At 43.2% G+C, this 25,150-nt stretch overlaps 1 protein-coding gene across 1 annotated transcript in view; it reads right to left on the bottom strand.

Moving 5' to 3' along the window:
- CEP89 (centrosomal protein 89) overlaps positions 1 to 25,150 on the bottom strand; it is an 805,336-nt gene that overhangs the window by 115,853 nt on the left and 664,333 nt on the right. The gene's annotated exons all lie outside the window — the stretch shown is intronic.

The following is a 25,150-nucleotide window of genomic DNA, read 5'->3' as shown; positions in this document are numbered from 1 at the left end:
GAGCTGGAATGAGGGCCGCACCTTCATGTGGACTTAGGGGCTGATTTTGTTTTTTTAAAAGGCTTGGATTTATTCCAATTTGAGGAAGGCTTTCAATTGGAAATAGATTCCTTGGGGGAAGGAATAGATTTTTGTTCCTTATTTTGATGAAAGGAACGAAAACGGTTAGAAGCCTTAGATTTGCCATTAGGTTTTCTATCCTGAGGCAGAAAAACCCCCTTTCCTCCAGTAACAGTTGAAATAATAGAATACAACTGAGAACCAAATAAATTATTACCTTGGAAAGAAAGAGATAATAATCTAGACTTAGATGTCATAACAGCATTCCAGGATGTAAGCCACAAAGCTCTTCTAGCTAAAATAGCTAAAGACATGGATCTAACATCAATTTTGATAATATAAAAAATGGCATCACAAATAAAATGATTAGCATGTTGTAGTAAACGAACAATACTAGATATGTCAGAATCCAATTCTTGTTGCGCTAAATTCTCCAACCAAAAAGTTGATGCAGCCGCAACATCAGCCAAAGAAATTGCAGGCCTGAGAAGATGACCTGAATATAAATAGGCTTTCCTTAGATAGGATTCAAGTTTCCTATCTAAAGGATCTTTAAAAGAAGTACTATCTTCCATAGGTATAGTGGTACGTTTAGCAAGAGTAGAAATAGCCCCATCAACTTTGGGGATCTTTTCCCAAAACGCTATAGAAATTGCTGGTAAAGGATACAATTTTTTAAACCTTGAAGAAGGAATAAAAGGAGTACCTGGCTTATTCCATTCCTTAGAAATCATATCATAACCACAGGAGGTCTAAAAACAGCATTTAAAGGCTTACTAGTTTTAATATCAAGAGGACTAGCTTCCTCAATATCCAAAGTAATTAACACTTATTTTAACAAAGAACAGATATACTCTATTTTAAACAAATAAGTAGATATGTCAGTGTCAATATCTGAGGGGGGATCTTCTGAATCAGATAGATCCTCATCAGAGGAGGATAAATCATTATGTTGTCAGTCATTTGAAATTTTATCAACTTTATGAGAAAAATAATAAATAAATGCAGACAAAGCCGCCTGAATAGAATCATTAACAAATTCTTTAAAATTCATAGTTATATCATGTACATTAGAAATTGAAGGAACTGCACTGGCAATGCACTATTACTGATGGATACATCTGCATGTAAAAGTTTATCATGACAAACATTACAAATGGCATTCAGAGATATAATTTCCACAATCTTACAACAAATGCACTTAGCTTTGGTAGAACCGATGCCAGGCAGATACTTCTGAGGCAGGATCAGATTGAGACATCTTGCAAAATCTAAACATATAAAGCAAAATTATCAATTTCCTTATATGACAGTTTCAGGAATGGGAAAAAATGCAAACAGCATAGCCCTCTGACATAGAGAAGGCAAGAGGCAAACAGCAATGGGGTATAACAATAATGAAAAATTTGGCGCCAAGAATGACGCACAACGTAAGAGAAATGTTTTTGACTCCAACAATATCCGGAAATGACACACTTGCGTCACTAACGACGCAACCGTGTGTAAGGCTTCCGCGTGAACTACGACGCCGGAAGTGACGAACTTGCATAAACGGGCGTACTCTTTCACGCCAAAAAAATCTCACGCCAAGAATGACGCAATAAAGTCTAACATTTGGCGCACCCGTGGGCCTAATGCTGCCCGCAATTTGTAAGTAAAAAGTAATCAATTTGAAAAAAGACTAAACCCCAGGTAAGAAAAAAATATTTCTTAATATGTTTTATTTCCAAAATATGAAACTGACAGTCTGCACAAGGAAATACATGAACCTGACTCATGGCAAATATAAGTACAATACATATATTTAGAACTATATATAAATGAATAAAGTGCCAAGCCATAGCTGGGGTGTCTTAAGTAATAAAAAACATACTTACCAAAAAGACACCCATTCACATATAGCAGATAGCCAAACCAGTACTTAAACAGTTATCAGTAGAGGTAATGGTATATGAGAGTATATCGTCGATCTGAAAAGGGAGGTAGGAGATGAATCTCTACGACCGATAACAGAGAACCTATGAAATAGACCCCCGTTAGGGAAATCATTGCATTCAATAGGTGATACTCCCTTCACATCCCTCTGACATTCGCTGTACTCTGAGAGGAATCGGGCTTCAAAATGCTAAGAAGCGCATATCAACGTAAAAATCTTAGCACAAACTTGCTTCACCACCTCCATAGGAGGCAAAGTTTGTAAAACTGAATTGTGGGTGTGGTGAGGGGTGTATTTATAGGCATTTTGAGGTTTAGGAAACTTTGCCCCTCCTGGTAGGATTGTATATCCCATACGTCACTATCTCATGGACTCTTGCCAATTACATGAAAGAAAAGGACATTAATCACTAATTAAACTTTTAGCAGTTCTAAGGAGCTTACTATGATACTATACACAAGGATGTGTCTCCAGTTCTAGAAGTATAAGAAGGTTGTTACAATAGAATGAAGTGGTTGATACCACGCAAGGCACACCAGTCCAAAATGGTCGACACCACCAAAACACACTTGCAGCAAGGCAAGATGGATGCTCTCTCGCTGAAAAGACCGCCTATGGAAATCTTGAGGCTTCCTGTTCATTGGGTCTAATAAGACATACTACCTTCTTAAGAATAGTGGTCCACTTTAATGAAGGCAAAGGTGGAAACATGGTCTTTAATTGTTGTTGGCAGAAAAAACACAAGGCACTTCAGGCCTGTTATATTCCTAGGTCGCCATTTCTATGTCTGACTCAGGCACAAGGAAGAAAGTGTTCTGCTAGAAAGCAGATGTTAGGAATCTCCATATTAGTTAGCTTGTCAGAAATGACATAGCTTTAGCTACCGCTGGAAGTACTAAACACTTCCTGTAACAAGCAATGATTTTTTCAGCCTGAATTAAGGACACATCATCTTCCATCCTGGTAGGTGAGATCCAGAGCAGTGTTCCCTCTAAGGGCAGTTTTGTGAGCGGATCAGCAGCAGGGCCGGTGCAAGGATTTTTGTCTACACAGGCGAAGGTGCATTTTGATGCCCCCCCGCCACAATCCTCCACCACAACACCATGATAACCCACCAACAATGCCACCTACCTCAACGCCGTATATATATATATATGTGTGTTTGTGTGTTTTTTCCAGTAACTCAAATTAAACGCGAATTTAATCAACCAAGCAGTTTCCATTCCAGGTGAATAGTTGTTTGGACGCTTTTTTTTTTACCTCTTTGCAGTGGTTAAAGTAAACACATGGAAGCATTTGTTAGAGAATTCAATGCACTTTGTAATTTTTATTCAGCAGCATACCTATACAAACATATTTTTTTATTAAAGAATTTTAAAGTGACATAACGCTTCAATGAAAAAACACTCAAATTAACATTTTTGTACTGCACTTTTGCTTGCTTTGTTATGTATGACTAATGGATAATCATACATAGCAATACTATAATAAAATGCTCTAATAATAAAGTGCATTGTATTCTCTCACCAATGCTTCCATGTAATTATGTGTTTACTTTAAACTCTGTAAGGAGATAAAAAAAAAACAGAAGTCTAACTACACCTCAATGGGCCCCAGGGCACAGTCTGCCAGCCCCTATGTATATAATATACACAGTCAGTTCTAATAAAAAACACCAATAGCAATAAATTTAACCATCTGGTGCTAATGACGGCTCAGAGCCGTCACTAGCACTCGCCCACCTTACCCCGGCAATCGTGCCTGTAGAGTGACAGGCATCGTCAGGGCTTCCCGTTTTGCGTGGTGACATCACGCGCAATAACGTGATGACGTCACTGCACAACTTTATTTATACTTAACAATGTTAAGTATAGGAGCAGGGGCATGCTGCTTAGAAGCCTGTATCCAGGTATCTAAGCAGCTACAGACCCCAAGACCCACCATTGGAAAGGTAATCGCCTAACCATTCCAACAGTTTAAGTCTTGGGGGTCTGAAAAAAAGAAAAAGAAAAGTTTAAGAAAAATTTGTTCAAAAAATAAGTCCAAAGTCTATTAACTGTTTAGTGATCCAAAATACATCATGTACAGTATATTATCTATACAATACCCCTCCAAAGTTCATGGATAATGATAAACACCCTTCAAAGACCCTTGTTTATGTATGTAGCCATCCCTCACATGAAATGATCACCTAGAATTTGGAAAATAGTTGCAGAACAGAAAAAATAGTAAAAATCTAAAACATTAACAAATTATTTAAATAAAAAGGCTGCTTTACCAACTCGCCATTAACCTACCATTCTAAGTCCCTGTCTTCAGTACCGCATCGCCTGGAGGTCTCTCGGGGGGGTGTCTTTCACGTGGTGGCTCCTTCCCTCTCACAGCTGATGAAAGCTCTACTGCCTGAGCCGCCTCCATCCTCCCACGTCACTGACTGACAGACTCAGACTGTGCACGTGACGCAGTGAGTGACAGTCTGAGTCCCTCAGATAGGGGGCTGTTATGCACGCTGAGTGACGTCAGTGGAGTGTGCCTATGCGCAGCAGCGCAACGCCGTAAGCGACTCAAAACGCTCTCAGAAGTTTTCTGCCCAGAAAGTAGACTAGTGCCTTGTCAAGGCAGTAGTACTGTGATGCTCACAGTCACACACGCCGCCCAGCGCCTGCGCCCTCCTGACCCCTGCATGAGCCAACCATCATGCATAATAGATAATTGCTCCATCCTATCACTGCGGACTTTGCCACGCTGGATTTTAAATTTTATTCTTACTGAAGGCCTGTTATAATTTTATTCTAGTAAGTTGCATTACTAGTGTGTGCTAATTGTGAAAATAAAACTGTTTACCTTGAGTCGGAGGTGCGCTGTCTTCCTTCATGTTACATCATGCATAATGGATAATGCTGACCCGCACGGTCCTGACGCCTGCAGCCTGCTGAGTCTGAGTGACAGTCCAGACAGTTACTGTCAAGTCTGATTGTCTGAGAGTGCGCCGCGCGGTCCTGAGATGAGTCTGAGTGACAGACAGTAAAGTCATAAGTCTGAGACTGTCAGTAAACAGTGTGTGTGTGTGCCGAGTGCGGTGCACGCTTGTGCACACATAACATTTTTTTAAAAAAACTCAAGCATCTGATTTGCCAATGCCGGCAACCAGATCCGGCGCCCCCCTGCTGTGGGCGGTCTAATTACACCTAACACTACACTATAATTAAATTAATTCCCTAAATTTAATACAATTAATTACAATTAAAAACAATTATCTAAAGCTACGAAAAAAACAAACACTAAATTACAGAAAATAATAAAATAATAACAAGATTTTTAAACTAATTACACCTAATCCAATCCCCCTAACAAAATAAAAAAGCCCTACCCTACACTAAATTACAAATAACCCTTAAAAGGGCCTTTTGCGGGGCATTGCCCCAAAGTAATCAGCTCTTTTACCTGTAAAAAAATAATAATACAATTCCTCCCCCAACATTACCCCCCCACCACCCACACCCAACCCTACTCTAAAACCTACCCAATCCCCCCTTAAAAAAACCTAACACTAACCGCTTGAAGATTACCCTACCGTGAGGCGTCTTCACCCAACAGGGCAGAAGAGGTCCTCCAGACGGGCAGAAGTCTTCATCCAGATGGCATCTTCTATCTTCATCCATCCGGCGCGGAGCTGCTCCATCTTCAAGACATCCGACGCGGAGCATCCTCTTCATCCAGAGTCTTCTTCAACAATGACGGTTCCTTTAAGTGACGTCATCCAAGATGGCGTTCCTTCAATTCCGATTGGCTGATAGAATTCTATCAGCCAATCGGAATTAAGGTAGGAAAAATCCTATTGGCTGATGCAATCAGCCAATAGGATTGAGCTCGCATTCTATTTGCTGATTGGAACAGCCAATAGAATGCAAGCTCAATCCTATTGGCCGATTGGATCAGCCAATAGGATTGAACTTCAATCCTATTGGCTGATAACATCAGCTAATAGGATTTTTTTCTACCTTAATTCCGATTGGCTGATAGAATTCTATCAGCCAATCGGAATCTAAGGGATGCCATCTCAGATGACGTCACTTAAAGGAACCTTCATTCGTCGGGTAGTCGTCGGCAGAAGAAGATGCTCCCCGACGAATGTCTTGAAGATGGACCAGCTCCGCACCGGATGGATGAAGATAGAAGATGCCATCTGGATTCTGCCGTCTCTAGGACCACTTCTGCCCGGCTTGGATGAAGACTTCTGCCCGTCTGGAGGACCACTTCTGCCCGGCTTGGATGAAGACTTCTGCCCATCTGGAGGACCACTGCTCCCGGTAAGTCGATCTTCAGGGGGTTAGTGTTAGGTTTTTTTAAGGGTGTATTGGGTGGGTTTTATTTTTAGGTTAGGGCTTTGGGCCGCAAAACGTAGGTTTTTTTTTAGTTATTTTTTTTGGGGGGGTTGGTTGTGTGGGTGGTGGGTTTTACTATTGGGGGGGATTGTTTGTATTATTTTTTTTACAGGTAAAAGAGCTGATTACTTTGGGGCAATGCCCTGCAAAAGGCCCTTTTAAGGGCTATTGGTAGTTTAGTTTAGGCTAGGGTTTTTTTTTATTTGGGGGGCTTTTTTTTTATTTTGATAGGGCTATTAGATTATGTGTAATTAGTTTAAATATCTGATTTTTTTTTTTTTCGTAATTTAGTGGGGTTTTTTGTACTTTAGATAATTGTATATAATTTAGTTAATTGTATTTAATTTATGTAATTTATTTAATTGTAGTGTAGTGTTAGGTGTTAGTGTAACTTAGGTTAGGTTTTATTTTACAGGTACTTTTGTATTTATTTTAGCTAAGTAGTTATTAAATAGTTAACTATTTAGTAACTATTCTACCTAGTTAAAATAAATACAAACTTGCCTGTAAAATAAAAATAAACCCTAAACTAGCTACAATTTAACTGTTAGTTATACTGTAGCTAGCTAAGGGTTTATTTTATAAGTAAGTATTTAGTTTTAAATAGGAATAATTTAGGTAATGAAAGGAATTTTATTTAGATGTATTTAAATTAGATTTAAGTTAGGGGTGTTAGGGTTAGACTTAGGTTTAGGGGTTAATAAATTTAATATAGTGGCGGCGACGTTGGGGACGGCAGATTAGGGGTTAATAAGTATAATGTAGGTGACGGCGTTGTCGGGGGGGGGGGGGGCAGATTAGGGGTTAACAACATAATGTAGGTGGCGGCGGTGTAGGGGGGGCAGATTAGGGGTTAATAACATAATGAAGGTGGCGGTGAGCTCCGGGAGCGGCGGTTTAGGGGTTACTTTATTTAGTTGCGGCGGGGTCCGGGAGCAGCGGGATAGAGGTAAAACAGTATAGTATATTGTGGGTGTTTAGTGACAGTATACCAATATAGCTGGGAAAAAGCCGAAGAGCAGCGAGATCGATTACTGTTAGTTAACAACAGTCCGCTACTCATTGCCCCGTACTTGGTGCGCAGCTTTTTCGGTAACTTTGGAGAGCGTATTCAGGTCCGCGGCGGCGATGTTAGGAGAGCATATTGGTGCCGTCGATGCAAGTAAGTTGACGGCTTGATAAGTAGGCCTCTAAGTGTCAAGGGTGTTTTGTTGGATAGATTTGCGAAGCCCTTCTGGGTGTAGGGAGAGGGAACCTCTATGTCAGACACTTCTTATTTAATAGACGTAGCTCTGCATTATAGTTCTTCTAAGCGTGTGTAACAGGCATTACCTACTTGTCTGTAGGAGTTAGAGGTCTTTTCGCTGGCCGGGTCTGCCCGGGAAGGTATAGCTTTACAGTTACTTAGATGCCGGACCATTTTTGGTGAACAATCTGGGTTGTTCTTGCTGATTCGTGGATAAATTCATCCACCAATAAAAAAGTGCTATCCAGAGTGCTGAACCAAACAAAAAGCTTAGATGCCTTCTTTTTCAAATAAAGATAGCAAAAGAACTAAGAAAAATTGATAATAGGAGTAAATTAGAAAGTTGCTTAAAATTGCATGCTCTATCTGAATCACGAAAGAAAAAAATTGGGTTCAGTGTCCCTTCAAGCAAATTCACATGTAGATGAATCATCCTGAAAGGTGATACCCTTCTTTAGAATAATAGACCCAATAATCACTTAGAAAGTTTAAGGCAGCGTTAAATATCTGCCTAGCAACCCAGTTTCCGGGGGGGGGGGGGTATAATACAGCAGCCCTGGTCATGTAGATGAAGGCACTTTGAGTAATGGCTATCACTCCACGGCCAGCTAAAGAACATAGGCGGTCAGCAATCTCGATACAGTTCCAAACTGTCTCTTCAGACTATTATAAAGCATATGTATACTCTATTTTAATGGATTATCTAGGATTAGTGGCTATTAAGAGTGATTAATGTCAGGAGATGAATTCCTTTCTTCTCTTAATATATATTTTGTTTAAAAGTAGGTAGGCAGATAGGCCTTAGGAGAGTGTATGTTTCTGTAGCAGTCTATGGCAGCAGTGTTTGTAACTATGTTTAATATGGCTATAAACAAACAATGTTGCAAACACTGCTGCCAGATGGCTAAAGACATGTGCATGCTCCTGAGTTCACCTAGGATTACTCTTTAACAAAGTACACATTGAGAACTAAGTCAAATTGATAAGTTAAGTAAATTGGAAATGTTTTTAAAATTGTGTGATCTACTTTACTGTCCCTTTTAAGGAAATACTAGGGTAGCTTATTTTCCCTTAAAGGGACAGTCGAGTAAAAAATACGCTTTCATTAATCAGATAGGGCATGTCATTTTAAACAACTTTTCAATTTACTTTTATCAAATGTGCTTTGTTCTCTTGGTAATCTTAGTTGAAAGCTAAACCTAGGAAGGCTCATATGATAATTGCTAAGCCCTTGAAGGCTGCCTCTTATCACATGCTTTTTTATTTGCTTTTCACAACTTAGGAGTGCTAGTTCATGTGAGCCATATTGATAACATTGTGATCACACCCGTGGCTTGTGGCAGACTGCACTAATTGGCTAAAATGCAAGTCAATAGATAATAAATAAAAAGTCATGTGATCAGGGGGCTGTCAGAAGATGCTTAGATACAAGGTAATCACAGATGTAAAACATAATTTATGCTTACCAGATAAATTCCTTTCCTTCCAGATATGGAGAGTCCATGGCTTCATTCCTTAATGTTGGGAAATACAACACCTGGCCACCAGGAGGAGGTAAAGACGACACCCCAGCCAAAGGCTTATATATCCCTCCCACTTCCTCATTACCCCAGTCATTCTGCCGAGGGAACATGGAAAAGTAGGAAAATATCAGGGTGTAAATGGTACTAGAAGAAGAAGATAAATAATACAGGGCCGCCCCTAGACAAGAAAAAACGGGCGGGGGCCTTGGACTCTCCGTATCCGGAAGGAAAGGAATTTATCTAGTAAGCATAAATTATGTTTTCCTTCCTAAGATAGGGAGAGTCCATGGCTTTATTCATTTCCTTCCAGATAGGGAGAGTCCCATTCCTTTCCTGCCTTATCTGCATGAAAAATCAGATAAGGGGGCTCACATTGCAAAGCAGAGATCTCAGAAACTCTGTGCGCAGAGGCGATAGACAATAAAAAGAGAACCTTCCAAGATAACAATTTAATGTCAACGGAGTGCAGAGGCTCAAACGGAGCCTGTTGCAAAACACGAGGAACAAGATTTAGGCTCCAAGGAGGAGCCCCAGATCTAAACACAGGTCTGATCCTAATCAGAGCCTTAACAAAGGACTGCACGTCTGGAATCTCAGCCAGTCTCTTGAGCAATAAAACCCCTTAGAGAACTAGTAGAAAGGCCCTTCTCCAGCCCATTCTGGAGAAAGGATAAGATCCTGGCAACCTTAACTCTGTGCCAGGAAAAATCATGCTCTTCACACCTAATAAGTAGGTCCTCCACACCTTGTGGTAGATATGCCAAGTAACTGGTTTATGAGCTTGAATAAGAGTATCAATGACACTCTCAGAGAAACCCCTCTTGTTTAAGGCTAAGTGTTCAATCTCCACGCAGTCAGCCTCAGAGAATCTAGATTTTGATGAACAAATGGACCTTGTATCAGTAGGTCTCTGCGACAAGGTAACTTCCACAGAGGAGATGAGGACATCCCAACTAGATTCGCGAACCACATCCTTTGACCACGATGGAGCAATCAGGATTACTGATACTCGCTACTGCTTGATGTGGGCCACCACTCGAGGAAGAAGCGGTAATGGAGGAAAAATATATATGAGTTTGAACCTCCAGGGCACTACTAGTGCATCTATCAGATCCACTTGGGGATCCCTCGACCTCGATCCGTACCTGGGTAGCTTGATATTGAGACAAGACACCAAAAGATCTATCTCCCGTGTCCCCCACTTGCTGCATATCTCTGCAAAGCCCTTTGGGATGGATAGACCATTCTCCTGGGTGGAAGGATTGCCTGCTGAGAAAATCTGCCTCCCAGTTGTCCACACCCGGAATGTGGATCACTGACAGCTTACAGCTGTGGGCCTCTGCGTACTCCAGAATCTGAGATACTTCCTTCATCGCCAAGGAACTTCCCGTTCCCCTCTGATGGTTGATGTAAGCCACTGAGGATATATTGTCTGATTAGAATCTGATAAACTGGGACGAACCCAGAAAAGGTCAAGCCTTCAAGGCATTGAAGATTACCCGTAGTTCCAAAATATTGATCGGGAGGGAGGACTACTCCTGAGTCCACACCCCGTGCCTTCCTGGCACCCCAAACAGCTCCCCATCCGGATAGGCTTGCGTCCGTAGACACAATCTCCCAAAATGGTCTTAAGAAGCTCGTCTCTCAGGACAGATGATCTGGACAGAGCCACCAAGAGAGCGATTCTCTCAACCGGCTATCTAATACAATCTGTTGAGACAGATCTGAATGATCGCCATTCCACTGTCTCAGCATGCACAATTGTAAAGGTCTGAGCCGAAACCTGGCAAAAGGAATGATGTCCATGCAGGACACCATGAGACCAATCACCTCCATACACTGAGCCAGAGAGGGACTCAAGGTGGTCCGGAGGGCAAGACATGCCTAAGTTAGCTTGCAACGCATCTGGTCTGTTAGAAATATCCTCATGTATATGGAGTCTAATATAGTACCCAGGAATTCCACCCTGGTACTTGGGATAAGAGAACTCTTTTCCAAGTTTATCATCCATCAATGTGATCGAAGAAGACGGAGAAGGGACTCTGAGTATTCTTCCGCAAGACGAAAGGATGGTGCTTGTCCAAGTATAGGGCTACTGCAATACCCTGAGTACTGGGAGCAGCTAGAAGAGCCCCCAGAACCTTAGTAAAGATTCTTATAGCAGTAGCTAGGCCAAACGCAAGGGCAATGAACTGGAAGTGCTGGTCCAGGAATGCAAACCTCAGGAACTGAAAGTGTTCTCTGTGGATTGAACATGAAGGTAAGCGTCCTTTAGATCTATAGTGGTCATAAACTGGCCTTCCTGAACTAAAGGAAGGATGGACCTTCTCGTCTCCATCTTGAAGGATAGGATACTGAGAAACTTGTTTAAGCCCTTTAGGTCCAGAATTGGGCGAAAATTTCCCTCCTTCTTTGGGACCATGAAAAGGTTTGAATAAAACCCCAAACTTCTTTCTTTGATAGATACCGGGAAAACAACTCCTAAGGAGGATAGATCCCGGAAGCACCCTAGAAAGGCACCTCTCTTTTCTGGTTCGAAAGTAGGAATCTGCCCCTGAGATATGACCTTCAGGACGCATGGATCCTGTACGTCCCTGAACCAAGCGTCTGAAAAAAGAGACAGTCTCCCTCTACGTGATCCCGGGTCGAGGGTCGCTTCTTCATGCCGATTTGTTTTCGGCGGGCTTCTATTCCGCTTGGACTTATTCCAGGACTGAGCCGGCTTCCAAGAACTCTTGACTTGCAAGTCGTTGGGATTTGTCAGAATGAAAGGAACGAAAATTAGGAGATTGTCGGCCCTTAGACTTGTTCTTCTTATTTTGCGGTAGGAAGGCACCCTTGCCTCCGATAACCGTAGAAATAATGGAGTCTAGGCCTGGACCAAATAAAATCTTTTCCTTGAAGGGAAGAGAAAGGAGTCTGGACTAAAAAGTTATATCCGCAGACCAAGACTTCAACCAGAGCTCCCGGCAGGCTAGGACCGCAAAGCCAGAGGCCTTTGCATTTAAGTGAATAATTTGCATGTTCGCATCACAGATGCAAGAACTAGCAATTCTCAGATCTTTAATTCTGTCTTGAATATCCTCGAGGGGAAACTCCACCTCAATGAGTTCCGACAAAGAGTTGCACTAGTAGGTAGCTGCTCTGGCAACCGTGGCAACTGCAGCCGCCGGTTGAAACAAAAATCCTGTATGTTGAAACATCTTTCTCAGAAAGTTATCCATTTTCTTATCCATCGGCTCTCTGAACGAAAAACTATCCTCAAGAGGTATAGTAGTATGTTAGCAAGCTTAGGGATAGCACCATCCACCTTAGGAATGGAACCCCACAAATCCAGTTGAGAGTCCGGGACTGGGAACAACCTTTTAAAGTAGACGAGGGGGAAAAAGAAGATCCAATTCTTTCCCATTCGTTCTCAATAATGTTTGCCATTTTAACTGGCACAGGAAAAGTCAAAGGAACTTTCCTGTCTTCGTAAACTCTGTTTAATTTAGGTATCATAGGTTCTTCCGGCAGCGCCGCTGCTGGAACCTCAAACGTAGACAGAACCTCCTTTAATAAAAACGCAAGTGCTCAATTTTAAATCTAAAGGATGGCTCCTCTGCAGCAGGAGGCTTAGACGCTATGGACTCCAACCCAGAAAGTTCACCCTCTGAAGCTACAGAGGTTAACTCATCATGGGATAACTGGGACATAATCCGATAAATATTTAGATGATTCCGGATCAGGAGAGCTATGTTTAATTTTTCTCTTGCCTTTGTTAGAGAGAGGTAATGCACTGAGGGCCGCAGACACCGTCATTTTATACAGCACAGCAAAGTCCGCAGGAAGAAGGCCCCCTCCGGATGGAGGATTAGATGTGCTACGGGGAACTGCATGTGGAGCGGATAATGTAGCATGGGTAGTAATCTCACAGGACGCCGAGTCCTGAGAGGTAGACGGCTCAGAGGGAATAATAGCCTTAGCAGGCTTGTCTCCCTTCTTAGACTTTATAACGGTGTTAAGGCATGTGGAACATAATTGAGTGGGCGGGAAAACCATGGCCTCCTCACAATATAAACAGGTATGATTTAGTACAGAAGGAGTACCTTCTAACATGTCAGAGTCCTCCATAGCTCAGTTTATACCCACAGGAGGACACAAATAAAAACATTTTTTATTATAGAAAAAAACACCTTTATACTCCCAACGGCTGGGGCACTCACCCCCTCCTAGACCCAGACAGTTAACAGAGAAAACACTCTCCTCATGAAGTCTCAGCCGGAATGGAGGAAATGAACATAGCGATATTACAAGCATAGCAAGATATAGGAGCTGTGCAATGCTTTAAAATCTAAGTTGAAACCTGTTTGTATGTAAATAATTAATACACTGATTAATTAACCCAAACTGTTCAATAAACCCCCTTCAGAGGATATTAACCCTGGATCCAATCAAGGTATAAAGGAGTCACACTGTGACCCTGTATAATCTTCTTGCTTTATGTGTAAAACATTGAAATGATCTTACCTCCAGGACCCATGCTGTGGAACAGAAACACAGCCTCTCAAGTGTGACAGTCTGATAGCAGCGCTCCTGACATGGACTTGAGTGAGAAAAACAGAAATTATGCTTACCTGATAATTTAAATTCCATCGTGGGGAGGAGAGTCCACTGCTTCATTCATTACTTGTGGGAATTAGGAACCTGCCACCAGGAGGAGGCAAAGACAACCCAGCCAAAGGCTTAAATACCTCCCCCACTTCCCTCATCCTGCCAAGGGAACAAGGAACAGTAGAAGAAATACCAGGGTATAAATGGTGCCAGAAAAACAAAAATAGATTTAGGTCCGCTCACCGGAGAACGGGCGGGTGCAGTGGACTCTCCTCCCCACGATGGAAATTAAATTATCAGGTAAGCATAATTTATGTTTTCCATCTAAAGGGGAGGAGAGTCCACTGCTTTATTCATTACTTGTGGGAACAAATACCCAAGCTATAGAGTACACTGAATGAAGAAAACGAGTAGGTAAAAGGAGGCGGACCCTATACTGAGGGCACCACAGCCTGCAGAACCTTTCTCCCAAAAGCTGCTTCCGCCGAAGTAAAAAACATCAATATGCAAAATGTTGCAGAAGAATGTAAAGAGGACCAAGTAGCCGCCTTACAAACCTGCTCCATAGAAGCCTCGTTCTTAAAGGCCCAAGAAAAGGCTACAGCTCTAGTTGAATGAGCCGTAATCCTCAGAGGAGGCTTTTGTTCCACAGTCTCAATGCGAAACTGAGAAAACTCATCAGCCAAAAGATAAGGAAGTCGAAGAGGCCCTTTGACCCCCACGCTTCCCGGAAAGAGAACAAACGGATAAAAACGTTTGTCTAAATTCCTACATGGTTTACGTTGAAAGGAACCACAATCTCTTGATTGGTGTTGTGAATTGGCAGAACCTTAGGAATAAAACCTAACAACCCTCTCTTGGCTAGGACTAAGCGTTCAATCTCCACGCAGTCAGCCTCAGAGATCTAGACATAGATGAACAAAGGGACCTTGGTCAGCAGATCCCTGCGACAAGGTAACTTCCACGGAGGAGATAACGACATCCCCATATCCTTCGCGGCCAAGACGGAGCAATCAGTATCACTGACGCCTGCTTGATTCGAGCCACTACAATAGGAAGTAGTGGTAATGGCCATAAAAGATAAATTCAATTGAACCTCCAAGGCACCGCTAATGCATCTGTTAGCTCCACTTGAGGATCCCTGTACCTCGACCCATATCTGGATAACTAGGTAATGAGACGTCATAAGATCTTCCTCTTGCAAATCTCTGCAAACATTCGGGATGGAGAGACCAATCCCCCGGATTAAAGTATTGTCTGCTGAGGAAATCCGCTTCCCAGTTGTCCACACCCGGAATGTGGATCGCTGACAGCGAACAAATGTGGGTCTCTGCCCGCTCCAGAATCCGAGAAACTTCCCTCATAGCTAGGGAGCTTCTTGTTCCCCCCTGATGGTTAATGTAAGCCACCAAGGATATATTGTCTGATTGGAATCTGATAAACTGGGATGAACCCAGAAGAGGCCAAGCCTTCAGAGCATTGTATATTGCCCGAAGATCCAAAATGCGATCGGGAAGGATCTTTTCCTCCTGAGTCCCAAGGCCCTTCCAGACAGACTTGCAACCGCAGTCACAGTCACCCAGGATGGTCTTGAGATGGATATCCCTTGGTATACGTGATCCGGACAAAAACCCCAGAGAGCGATTCTCTCGATCTGTTGTCCAGAGAATCTGTTGAGATAGATCCGAATGATCGCCGTTCCACTGCTTCAGCATGCACAGTTGCAACAGTCTGAGGTGAAGCCTGGCAAGGAAATGATGTCCATGCTGGACACCATGAGACCAATCACCTCCATACACCGAGCAACAGATGGCCTTAAGGAGGTCTGAAGGGCAAGACATGTTGAAGCTAGCCTGCAATGTCTCTGGTCTGTTAGAAAAATTCTCATGTCTATGGAGACTATTATAGTACCCGAGAATTCCACCCTGGTACTCAATACAAGAAAACTCTCTCTAGATATATCTTCCATCCATGGGATCAAAGAAGACAGAGGAGAATTCCAAATGGTCTACTCTCCGAAAAAAACTTCTTGGAGAATACCGCGTTGGCCGGGATCAACTCCGGGTCAACTACTTGGAAGGCAGTTATGCTCCCCACTATACCAGCTAGACCAAACAGAAGATCAATAAACTGGAAGTGCTGGTCCAGGAACGCAAACAAGTGGTCCTTGAGGATTGAAACAAGAAAGGAGCATCCTTCAGATCTATCGTGGTCATGAACTGCCCTTCTGGAACGAGGGGAAGAATGGACCTATTGTCTCCTTCTTGAATGAGAGGACATTCAAAAACTTGTTTAAGCATATCAGGTCCAAATCGGATGGGAAATTCTCTCCTTCTTTGGAACCACAAAAGGTTTGAATAGTATCCCAAACCTCTCACAGTGATAGGCACTCCTAAGAGGAGAGATCCTGTATGCACTCCAGAAAGGCTGAACTGCCCTTGGGTGGCAGAGACTTGAAACCTATCCTGTGACCCTGAGCTATGACCTCCAGGACCCATGGATCCTGCACATCCCTGAACCAAGCGACTGAAAACAGCGACAGTTTGCCCCCTACACGATCCAGAAGAGGACCGGGGACCACCCGTTCATGCCGACGTAGACTTGGTGGGCTTCTTGCTCTGCTTGGATTTATTTCAGGACTGAGCCGGCGTCTAAGAGCTCTTGGTTTGCTCAGGCATAGCGGAGGACTGCTGATATGGGCTTTATCAAAAGGAAAAGAACGAAAATTGTCCTTAGACTAGTTCATATTCTTTTGCGGTAGAAAGGCACCCTTGCCCCCTGTGACCGTAGAGATAATTGAGTCCAGGCCTGGACCAACAAAATCATTCCCTTAAAGGGGAGGGAAAGAAGTCTAGACTTAGAACTCATATCTGCAGACCATGGCTTCAGCCAGAGCCAGACGTGTCTGAACAGAAAAGTCTAAAGCCTTAGCATTTAGGCTAATAATCTACATAATAGCATCACCGATAAAGAATTAGCAACCCTCAAGGCCGTAAATCTTTCCTGAGTAACGTTGAGGGGACCTCTCCACCCCGATCAATCCTATAAGGAGTCACACCAGAAGGTAGTTTCTCCAGCAACGGCCGGCACAGGTTGAACAAATATCCGTATATTAAAACAACAGTCTTAACAGAGTTTCCATCCTGTATCCATGGTCTCTTAAAATTAAGAGCTATCCTCAACTGGGATAGGTTTAGCAAGGGTGAAGATAGTGCCATCCCTTTTAGGGATGGAACCTCACACCGCCATTGAGAGTCCAGGGCCGGGAACGATTTGTTAAAGGGAGAAGAAAGGATCAATCCTGTCCCATTCATTCTTAATATGTTCGCCATCTAACAGGAGCAGGAAAGGATAAGGTACCACCCTGTCCTAAAACTCAATTTAGGAATTAAAGGATCCTCAGGCAATTTGGCCCCTGGAACCACTGATTCGCCAAAAAACTTCCTTTAGAAGAAAACAGAATTTATGTTTACCTGATAAATTACTTTCTCCAACGGTGTGTCCGGTCCACGGCGTCATCCTTACTTGTGGGATATTCTCTTCCCCAACAGGAAATGGCAAAGAGCCCAGCAAAGCTGGTCACATGATCCCTCCTAGGCTCCGCCTACCCCAGTCATTCGACCGACGTTAAGGAGGAATATTAGCATAGGAGAAACCATATGGTACCGTGGTGACTGTAGTTAAAGAAAATAAATTATCAGACCTGATGAAAAAAACCAGGGCGGGCCGTGGACCGGACACACCGTTGGAGAAAGTAATTTATCAGGTAAACATAAATTCTGTTTTCTCCAACATAGGTGTGTCCGGTCCACGGCGTCATCCTTACTTGTGGGAACCAATACCAAAGCTTTAGGACACGGATGAAGGGAGGGAGCAAATCAGGTCACCTAAATGGAAGGCACCACGGCTTGCAAAACCTTTCTCCCAAAAATAGCCTCAGAAGAAGCAAAAGTATCAAACTTGTAAAATTTGGTAAAAGTGTGCAGTGAAGACCAAGTCGCTGCCCTACATATCTGATCAACAGAAGCCTCGTTCTTGAAGGCCCATGTGGAAGCCACAGCCCTAGTGGAATGAGCCGTGATTCTTTCGGGAGGCTGCCGTCCGGCAGTCTCGTAAGCCAATCTGATGATGCTTTTAATCCAAAAAGAGAGAGAGGTAGAAGTTGCTTTTTGACCTCTCCTTTTACCGGAATAAACAACAAACAAGGAAGATGTTTGTCTAAAATCCTTTGTAGCATCTAAATAGAATTTTAGAGCGCGAACAACATCCAAATTGTGCAACAAACGTTCCTTCTTTGAAACTGGTTTCGGACACAGAGAAGGTACGATAATCTCCTGGTTAATGTTTTTGTTAGAAACAACTTTTGGAAGAAAACCAGGTTTAGTACGTAAAACCACCTTATCTGCATGGAACACCAGATAAGGAGGAGAACACTGCAGAGCAGACAATTCTGAAACTCTTCTAGCAGAAGAAATTGCAACTAAAAACAAAACTTTCCAAGATAATAACTTAATATCAACGGAATGTAAGGGTTCAAACGGAACCCCCTGAAGAACTGAAAGAACTAAGTTGAGACTCCAAGGAGGAGTCAAAGGTTTGTAAACAGGCTTAATTCTAACCAGAGCCTGAACAAAGGCTTGAACATCTGGCACAGCTGCCACCTTTTTGTGAAGTAACACAGACAAGGCAGAAATCTGTCCCTTCAGGGAACTAGCAGATAATCCCTTTTTCCAATCCTTCTTGAAGGAAGGATAGAATCTTAGGAATCTTAACCTTGTCCCAAGGGAATCCTTTAGATTCACACCAACAGATATATTTTTTCCAAATTTTGTGGTAAATCTTTCTAGTTACAGGCTTTCTGGCCTGAACAAGAGTATCGATAACAGAATCTGAGAACCCTCGCTTCGATAAGATCAAGCGTTCAATCTCCAAGCAGTCAGCTGGAGTGAAACCAGATTCGGATGTTCGAACGGACCCTGAACAAGAAGGTCTCGTCTCAAAGGTAGCTTCCAAGGTGGAGCCGATGACATATTCACCAGATCTGCATACCAAGTCCTGCGTGGCCACGCAGGAGCTATCAAGATCACCGACGCCCTCTCCTGATTGATCCTGGCTACCAGCCTGGGGATGAGAGGAAACGGCGGGAACACATAAGCTAGTTTGAAGGTCCAAGGTGCTACTAGTGCATCCACTAGAGCCGCCTTGGGATCCCTGGATCTGGACCCGTAGCAAGGAACTTTGAAGTTCTGACGAGAGGCCATCAGATCCATGTCTGGAATGCCCCACAGCTGAGTGACTTGGGCAAAGATTTCCGGATGGAGTTCCCACTCCCCCGGATGCAATGTCTGACGACTCAGAAAATCCGCTTCCCAATTTTCCACTCCTGGGATGTGGATAGCAGACAGGTGGCAGGAGTGAGACTCCGCCCATAGAATGATTTTGGTCACTTCTTCCATCGCTAGGGAACTCCTTGTTCCCCCCTGATGGTTGATGTACGCAACAGTTGTCATGTTGTCTGATTGAAACCGTATGAACTTGGCCCTCGCTAGCTGAGGCCAAGCCTTGAGAGCATTGAATATCGCTCTCAGTTCCAGAATATTTATCGGTAGAAGAGATTCTTCCCGAGACCAAAGACCCTGAGCTTTCAGGGATCCCCAGACCGCGCCCCAGCCCATCAGACTGGCGTCGGTCGTGACGATGACCCACTCCGGTCTGCGGAATGTCATCCCTTGTGACAGGTTGTCCAGGGACAGCCACCAACGGAGTGAGTCTCTGGTCCTCTGATTTACTTGTATCTTCGGAGACAAGTCTGTATAGTCCCCATTCCACTGACTGAGCATGCACAGTTGTAATGGTCTTAGATGAATGCGCGCAAAAGGAACTATGTCCATTGCCGCTACCATCAAACCGATCACTTCCATGCACTGCGCTATGGAAGGAAGAGGAACGGAATGAAGTATCCGACAAGAGTCTAGAAGTTTTGTTTTTCTGGCCTCTGTCAGAAAAATCCTCATTTCTAAGGAGTCTATTATTGTTCCCAAGAAGGGAACCCTTGTTGACGGAGATAGAGAACTCTTTTCCACGTTCACTTTCCATCCGTGAGATCTGAGAAAGGCCAGGACAATGTCCGTGTGAGCCTTTGCTTGAGGAAGGGACGACGCTTGAATCAGAATGTCGTCCAAGTAAGGTACTACAGCAATGCCCCTTGGTCTTAGCACAGCTAGAAGGGACCCTAGTACCTTTGTGAAAATCCTTGGAGCAGTGGCTAATCCGAAAGGAAGCGCCACGAACTGGTAATGCTTGTCCAGGAATGCGAACCTTAGGAACCGATGATGTTCCTTGTGGATAGGAATATGTAGATACGCATCCTTTAAATCCACTGTGGTCATGAATTGACCTTCCTGGATGGAAGGAAGAATAGTTCGAATGGTTTCCATCTTGAACGATGGAACCTTGAGAAACTTGTTTAAGATCTTGAGATCTAAGATTGGTCTGAACGTTCCCTCTTTTTTGGGAACTATGAACAGATTGGAGTAGAACCCCATCCCTTGTTCTCTTAATGGAACAGGATGAATCACTCCCATTTTTAACAGGTCTTCTACACAATGTAAGAATGCCTGTCTTTTTATGTGGTCTGAAGACAACTGAGACCTGTGGAACCTCCCCCTTGGGGGAAGCCCCTTGAATTCCAGAAGATAACCTTGGGAGACTATTTCTAGCGCCCAAGGATCCAGAACATCTCTTGCCCAAGCCTGAGCGAAGAGAGAGAGTCTGCCCCCCACCAGATCCGGTCCCGGATCGGGGGCCAACATTTCATGCTGTCTTGGTAGCAGTGGCAGGTTTCTTGGCCTGCTTTCCCTTGTTCCAGCCTTGCATTGGTCTCCAAGCTGGCTTGGCTTGAGAAGTATTACCCTCTTGCTTAGAGGACGTAGCACTTTGGGCTGGTCCATTTCTACGAAAGGGACGAAAATTAGGTTTATTTTTTGCCTTGAAAGGCCGATCCTGAGGAAGGGCGTGGCCCTTACCCCCAGTGATATCAGAGATAATCTCTTTCAAGTCAGGGCCAAACAGCGTTTTCCCCTTGAAAGGAATGTTAAGTAGCTTGTTCTTGGAAGACGCATCAGCTGACCAAGATTTCAACCAAAGCGCTCTGCGCGCCACAATAGCAAACCCAGAATTCTTAGCCGCTAACCTAGCCAATTGCAAAGTGGCGTCTAGGGTGAAAGAATTAGCCAATTTGAGAGCATTGATTCTGTCCATAATCTCCTCATAAGGAGGAGAATCACTATCGACCGCCTTTATCAGCTCATCGAACCAGAAACATGCGGCTGTAGCTACAGGGACAATGCATGAAATTGGTTGTAGAAGGTAACCCTGCTGAACAAACATCTTTTTAAGTAAACCTTCTAATTTTTTATCCATAGGATCTTTGAAAGCACAACTATCCTCTATGGGTATAGTGGTGCGTTTGTTTAAAGTGGAAACCGCTCCCTCGACCTTGGGGACTGTCTGCCATAAGTCCTTTCTGGGGTCGACCATAGGAAACAATTTTTTAAATATGGGGGGAGGGACGAAAGGAATACCGGGCCTTTCCCATTCTTTATTAACAATGTCCGCCACCCGCTTGGGTATAGGAAAAGCTTCTGGGAGCCCCGGGACCTCTAGGAACTTGTCCATTTTACATAGTTTCTCTGGGATGACCAACTTGTCACAATCATCCAGAGTGGATAATACCTCCTTAAGCAGAATGCGGAGATGTTCCAACTTAAATTTAAACGTAATCACATCAGGTTCAGCTTGTTGAGAAATGTTCCCAGAATCAGTAATTTCTCCCTCAGACAAAACCTCCCTGGCCCCATCAGACTGGGTTAGGGGCCCTTCAGAACCATTATTATCAGCGTCGTCATGCTCTTCAGTATCTAAAACAGAGCAGTCGCGCTTACGCTGATAAGTGTTCATTTTGGCTAAAATGTTTTTGACAGAATTATCCATTACAGCCGTTAATTGTTGCATAGTAAGGAGTATTGGCGCGCTAGATGTACTAGGGGCCTCCTGAGTGGGCAAGACTCGTGTAGACGAAGGAGGGAATGATGCAGTACCATGCTTACTCCCCTCACTTGAGGAATCATCTTGGGCATCATTGTCATTGTCACATAAATCACATTTATTTAAATGAATGGGAATTCTGGCTTCCCCACATTCAGAACACAGTCTATGTGGTAGTTCAGACATGTTAAACAGGCATAAACTTGATAACAAAGTACAAAAAACGTTTTAAAATAAAACCGTTACTGTCACTTTAAATTTTAAACTGAACACACTTTATTACTGCAATTGCGAAAAAACATGAAGGAATTGTTCAAAATTCACCAAATTTTCACCACAGTGTCTTAAAGCCTTCAAAGTATTGCACACCAAATTTGGAAGCTTTAACCCTTAAAATAACGGAACCGGAGCCGTTTTTAACTTTAACCCCTTTACAGTCCCTGGTATCTGCTTTGCTGAGACCCAACCAAGCCCAAAGGGGAATACGATACCAAATGACGCCTTCAGAAAGTCTTTTCTAAGTATCAGAGCTCCTCTCACATGCGACTGCATGTCATGCCTCTCAAAAACAAGTGCGCAACACCGGCGCGAAAATGAGGCTCTGCCTATGATTTGGGAAAGCCCCTAAAGAATAAGGTGTCTAAAACAGTGCCTGCCGATATTATTATATCAAAATACCCAGAATAAATGATTCCTCAAGGCTAAATATGTGTTAATAATGAATCGATTTAGCCCAGAAAAAGTCTACAGTCTTAATAAGCCCTTGTAAAGCCCTTATTTACGATCTTAATAAACATGGCTTACCGGATCCCATAGGGAAAATGACAGCTTCCAGCATTACATCGTCTTGTTAGAATGTGTCATACCTCAAGCAGCAAGAGACTGCTCACTGTTCCCCCAACTGAAGTTAATTGCTCTCAACAGTCCTGTGTGGAACAGCCATGGATTTTAGTGACGGTTGCTAAAATCATTTTCCTCATACAAACAGAAATCTTCATCTCTTTTCTGTTTCTGAGTAAATAGTACATACCAGCACTATTTCAAAATAACAAACTCTTGATTGAATAATAAAAACTACAGTTAAACACTAAAAAACTCTAAGCCATCTCCGTGGAGATGTTGCCTGTACAACGGCAAAGAGAATGACTGGGGTAGGCGGAGCCTAGGAGGGATCATGTGACCAGCTTTGCTGGGCTCTTTGCCATTTCCTGTTGGGGAAGAGAATATCCCACAAGTAAGGATGACGCCGTGGACCGGACACACCTATGTTGGAGAAAGAGCAAATTCCTAAAACTAAAGTCTGATTCCTCCGCAGCCGGAGGTTTAGAGGCAGCAGTATCCAACCCAGAATGTTCATACTATGAAGTCTCAAAAATAACTTCATCTTCTGATAACCCTATCAGTTAAATCCAATAAATTATCTGATGTACTCTGGGAAGGAGTGCAACACGTAACCTTTCGCTTGTACTTAGCAGGGCGAGGTAAAGCATTAAAGGCCGCAGACACCGCCATCTAAGCTGCGCAGTAACGTCTGGTGAAAAATAGTCCCCTCCAAATGGAGGATCAGCTATGCTACGGGAAACTGCATGTGTAGAGAGATAAGCATGTAGGGTACACACCTCACTGGACAACAACTCCTCAGAGGTGGACGGCTCAGTGGTATCAAACATGTTTGATATTAACACATTATGAAGGCATATGAAACATAATTGAGGGGGCGATAAAGCCTCCTCACATTATAAACAGGAATTACTCCTTAGGAATAGAGGGCGTGCCCTCTAAGTAACAGAATTCTCCATCGCTAGTGCAATAACCGGAGAAATATAAACCCCCCCATTATTTTATTCACAAAACTGCACCTTTATATCCCAATGGCTGTGGCACTCACCACCTCCCATGACCCAGACAGTACAGAGAGTTAGGACTCTTCTCTGATAGACACCCAGTCAGGAAAGTGGGAAGAATCATATGGTGCACAATGCAGGACTGTGCCTGCTATCAGAAAAGCGCGCCAAGCTTGTAAGCTGCATGGCTTCCAAAGTGAAAGTTAAACCTGTATATTCCATAACAGCCTATGAGCCCATGACATCTCACACATAAAAGCAGCACAAAATCAAATAAACATATAAGATTATTCCCCTCTGTTCAATAATCCCCCTCAGGAGATACTAACCCTTGATTCTATACAGATAAAAGGAGTCACAATGTGACCCTGTCTTCTAGCGTTATCATACATGTATAAAAAATGAAACAATCTTACCAGTATCTATGCCGTGGAACAGGAACACGGCCTTTCAAGTGTGACAGGTTAGTAGCATTGCTCCTGACATGGACCTGAGAGCAGAAAGCAGGCAGCGAAACTCGTCAACGCTGATTGCTTAAGGAGCTGTTAATATGAGTTGGGATGGTTTCGCAGAAGAACTCCCCTGCATCTCCGGACTCTAACTTTCACCCATGCTCTCACTAAGAGGCTGACAGAACTACTTAAAACTTCAGTCCCATTGCGAAGAGTACTACCCTCCATAAGAGACTAATCTGAATCTTCTGACACTTTTCTGCCAAACTCCTGTGACGAAAGGCAAAGCATGACTGGGGGATAAGGGAAGTGGGGAGGTATTTAAGCCTTTGGCTGGGGTGTCTTTGCCTCCTCCTGGTGCCCTGGTTCTTAATTCCCACAAGTAATGAATGAAGCAGTGGACCCTCCTCCCATTTAGATGGAAAAGCAGGCAGTGAAACTCATCAACACTGATTGCTTAGGAGCTGTTAGCAGTAGTCTGGAAACTTTCATCAATACTTTCACTGAGAAGTTGACATGACTACTTAAAATTCCAGTCCCATCTCGAAGGGCACATCCTAACGTGATAAAAGGCAAAGAATGACTGGGGTAATGAGGAAGTGGGAGGTATATTTAAGGCTTTGGCTGGGGTGTCTTTTCCTCCTCCAGGTGGCCAGGTGTTGTATTTCCCAACAGTAAGGAATGAGGTCGTGGACTCTTCCTATCTTAGGAAGGAAAAAACATAATTTATGTAAGAACTTACCTGATAAATTCATTTCTTTCATATTAGCAAGAGTCCATGAGCTAGTGACGTATGGGATATACATTCCTACCAGGAGGGGCAAAGTTTCCCAAACCTTAAAATGCCTATAAATACACCCCTCACCACACCCATAATTCAGTTTAACGAATAGCCAAGAAGTGGGGTGATAAGAAAAGAGCGAAAGCATAAAAAAAATAAGGAATTGGAATAATTGTGCTTTATACAAAAAAATCATAACCACCACAAAAAAGGGTGGGCCTCATGGACTCTTGCTAATATGAAAGAAATGAATTTATCAGGTAAGTTCTTACATAAATTATGTT

This window comes from Bombina bombina, chromosome 1 (genome assembly GCF_027579735.1).
Source record: "Bombina bombina isolate aBomBom1 chromosome 1, aBomBom1.pri, whole genome shotgun sequence".
Taxonomy (NCBI): domain Eukaryota; kingdom Metazoa; phylum Chordata; class Amphibia; order Anura; family Bombinatoridae; genus Bombina; species Bombina bombina.
The sequence above is the reverse complement of the archived record's forward strand: the minus strand, read 5'-3'. Positions and strand labels throughout refer to the sequence as shown.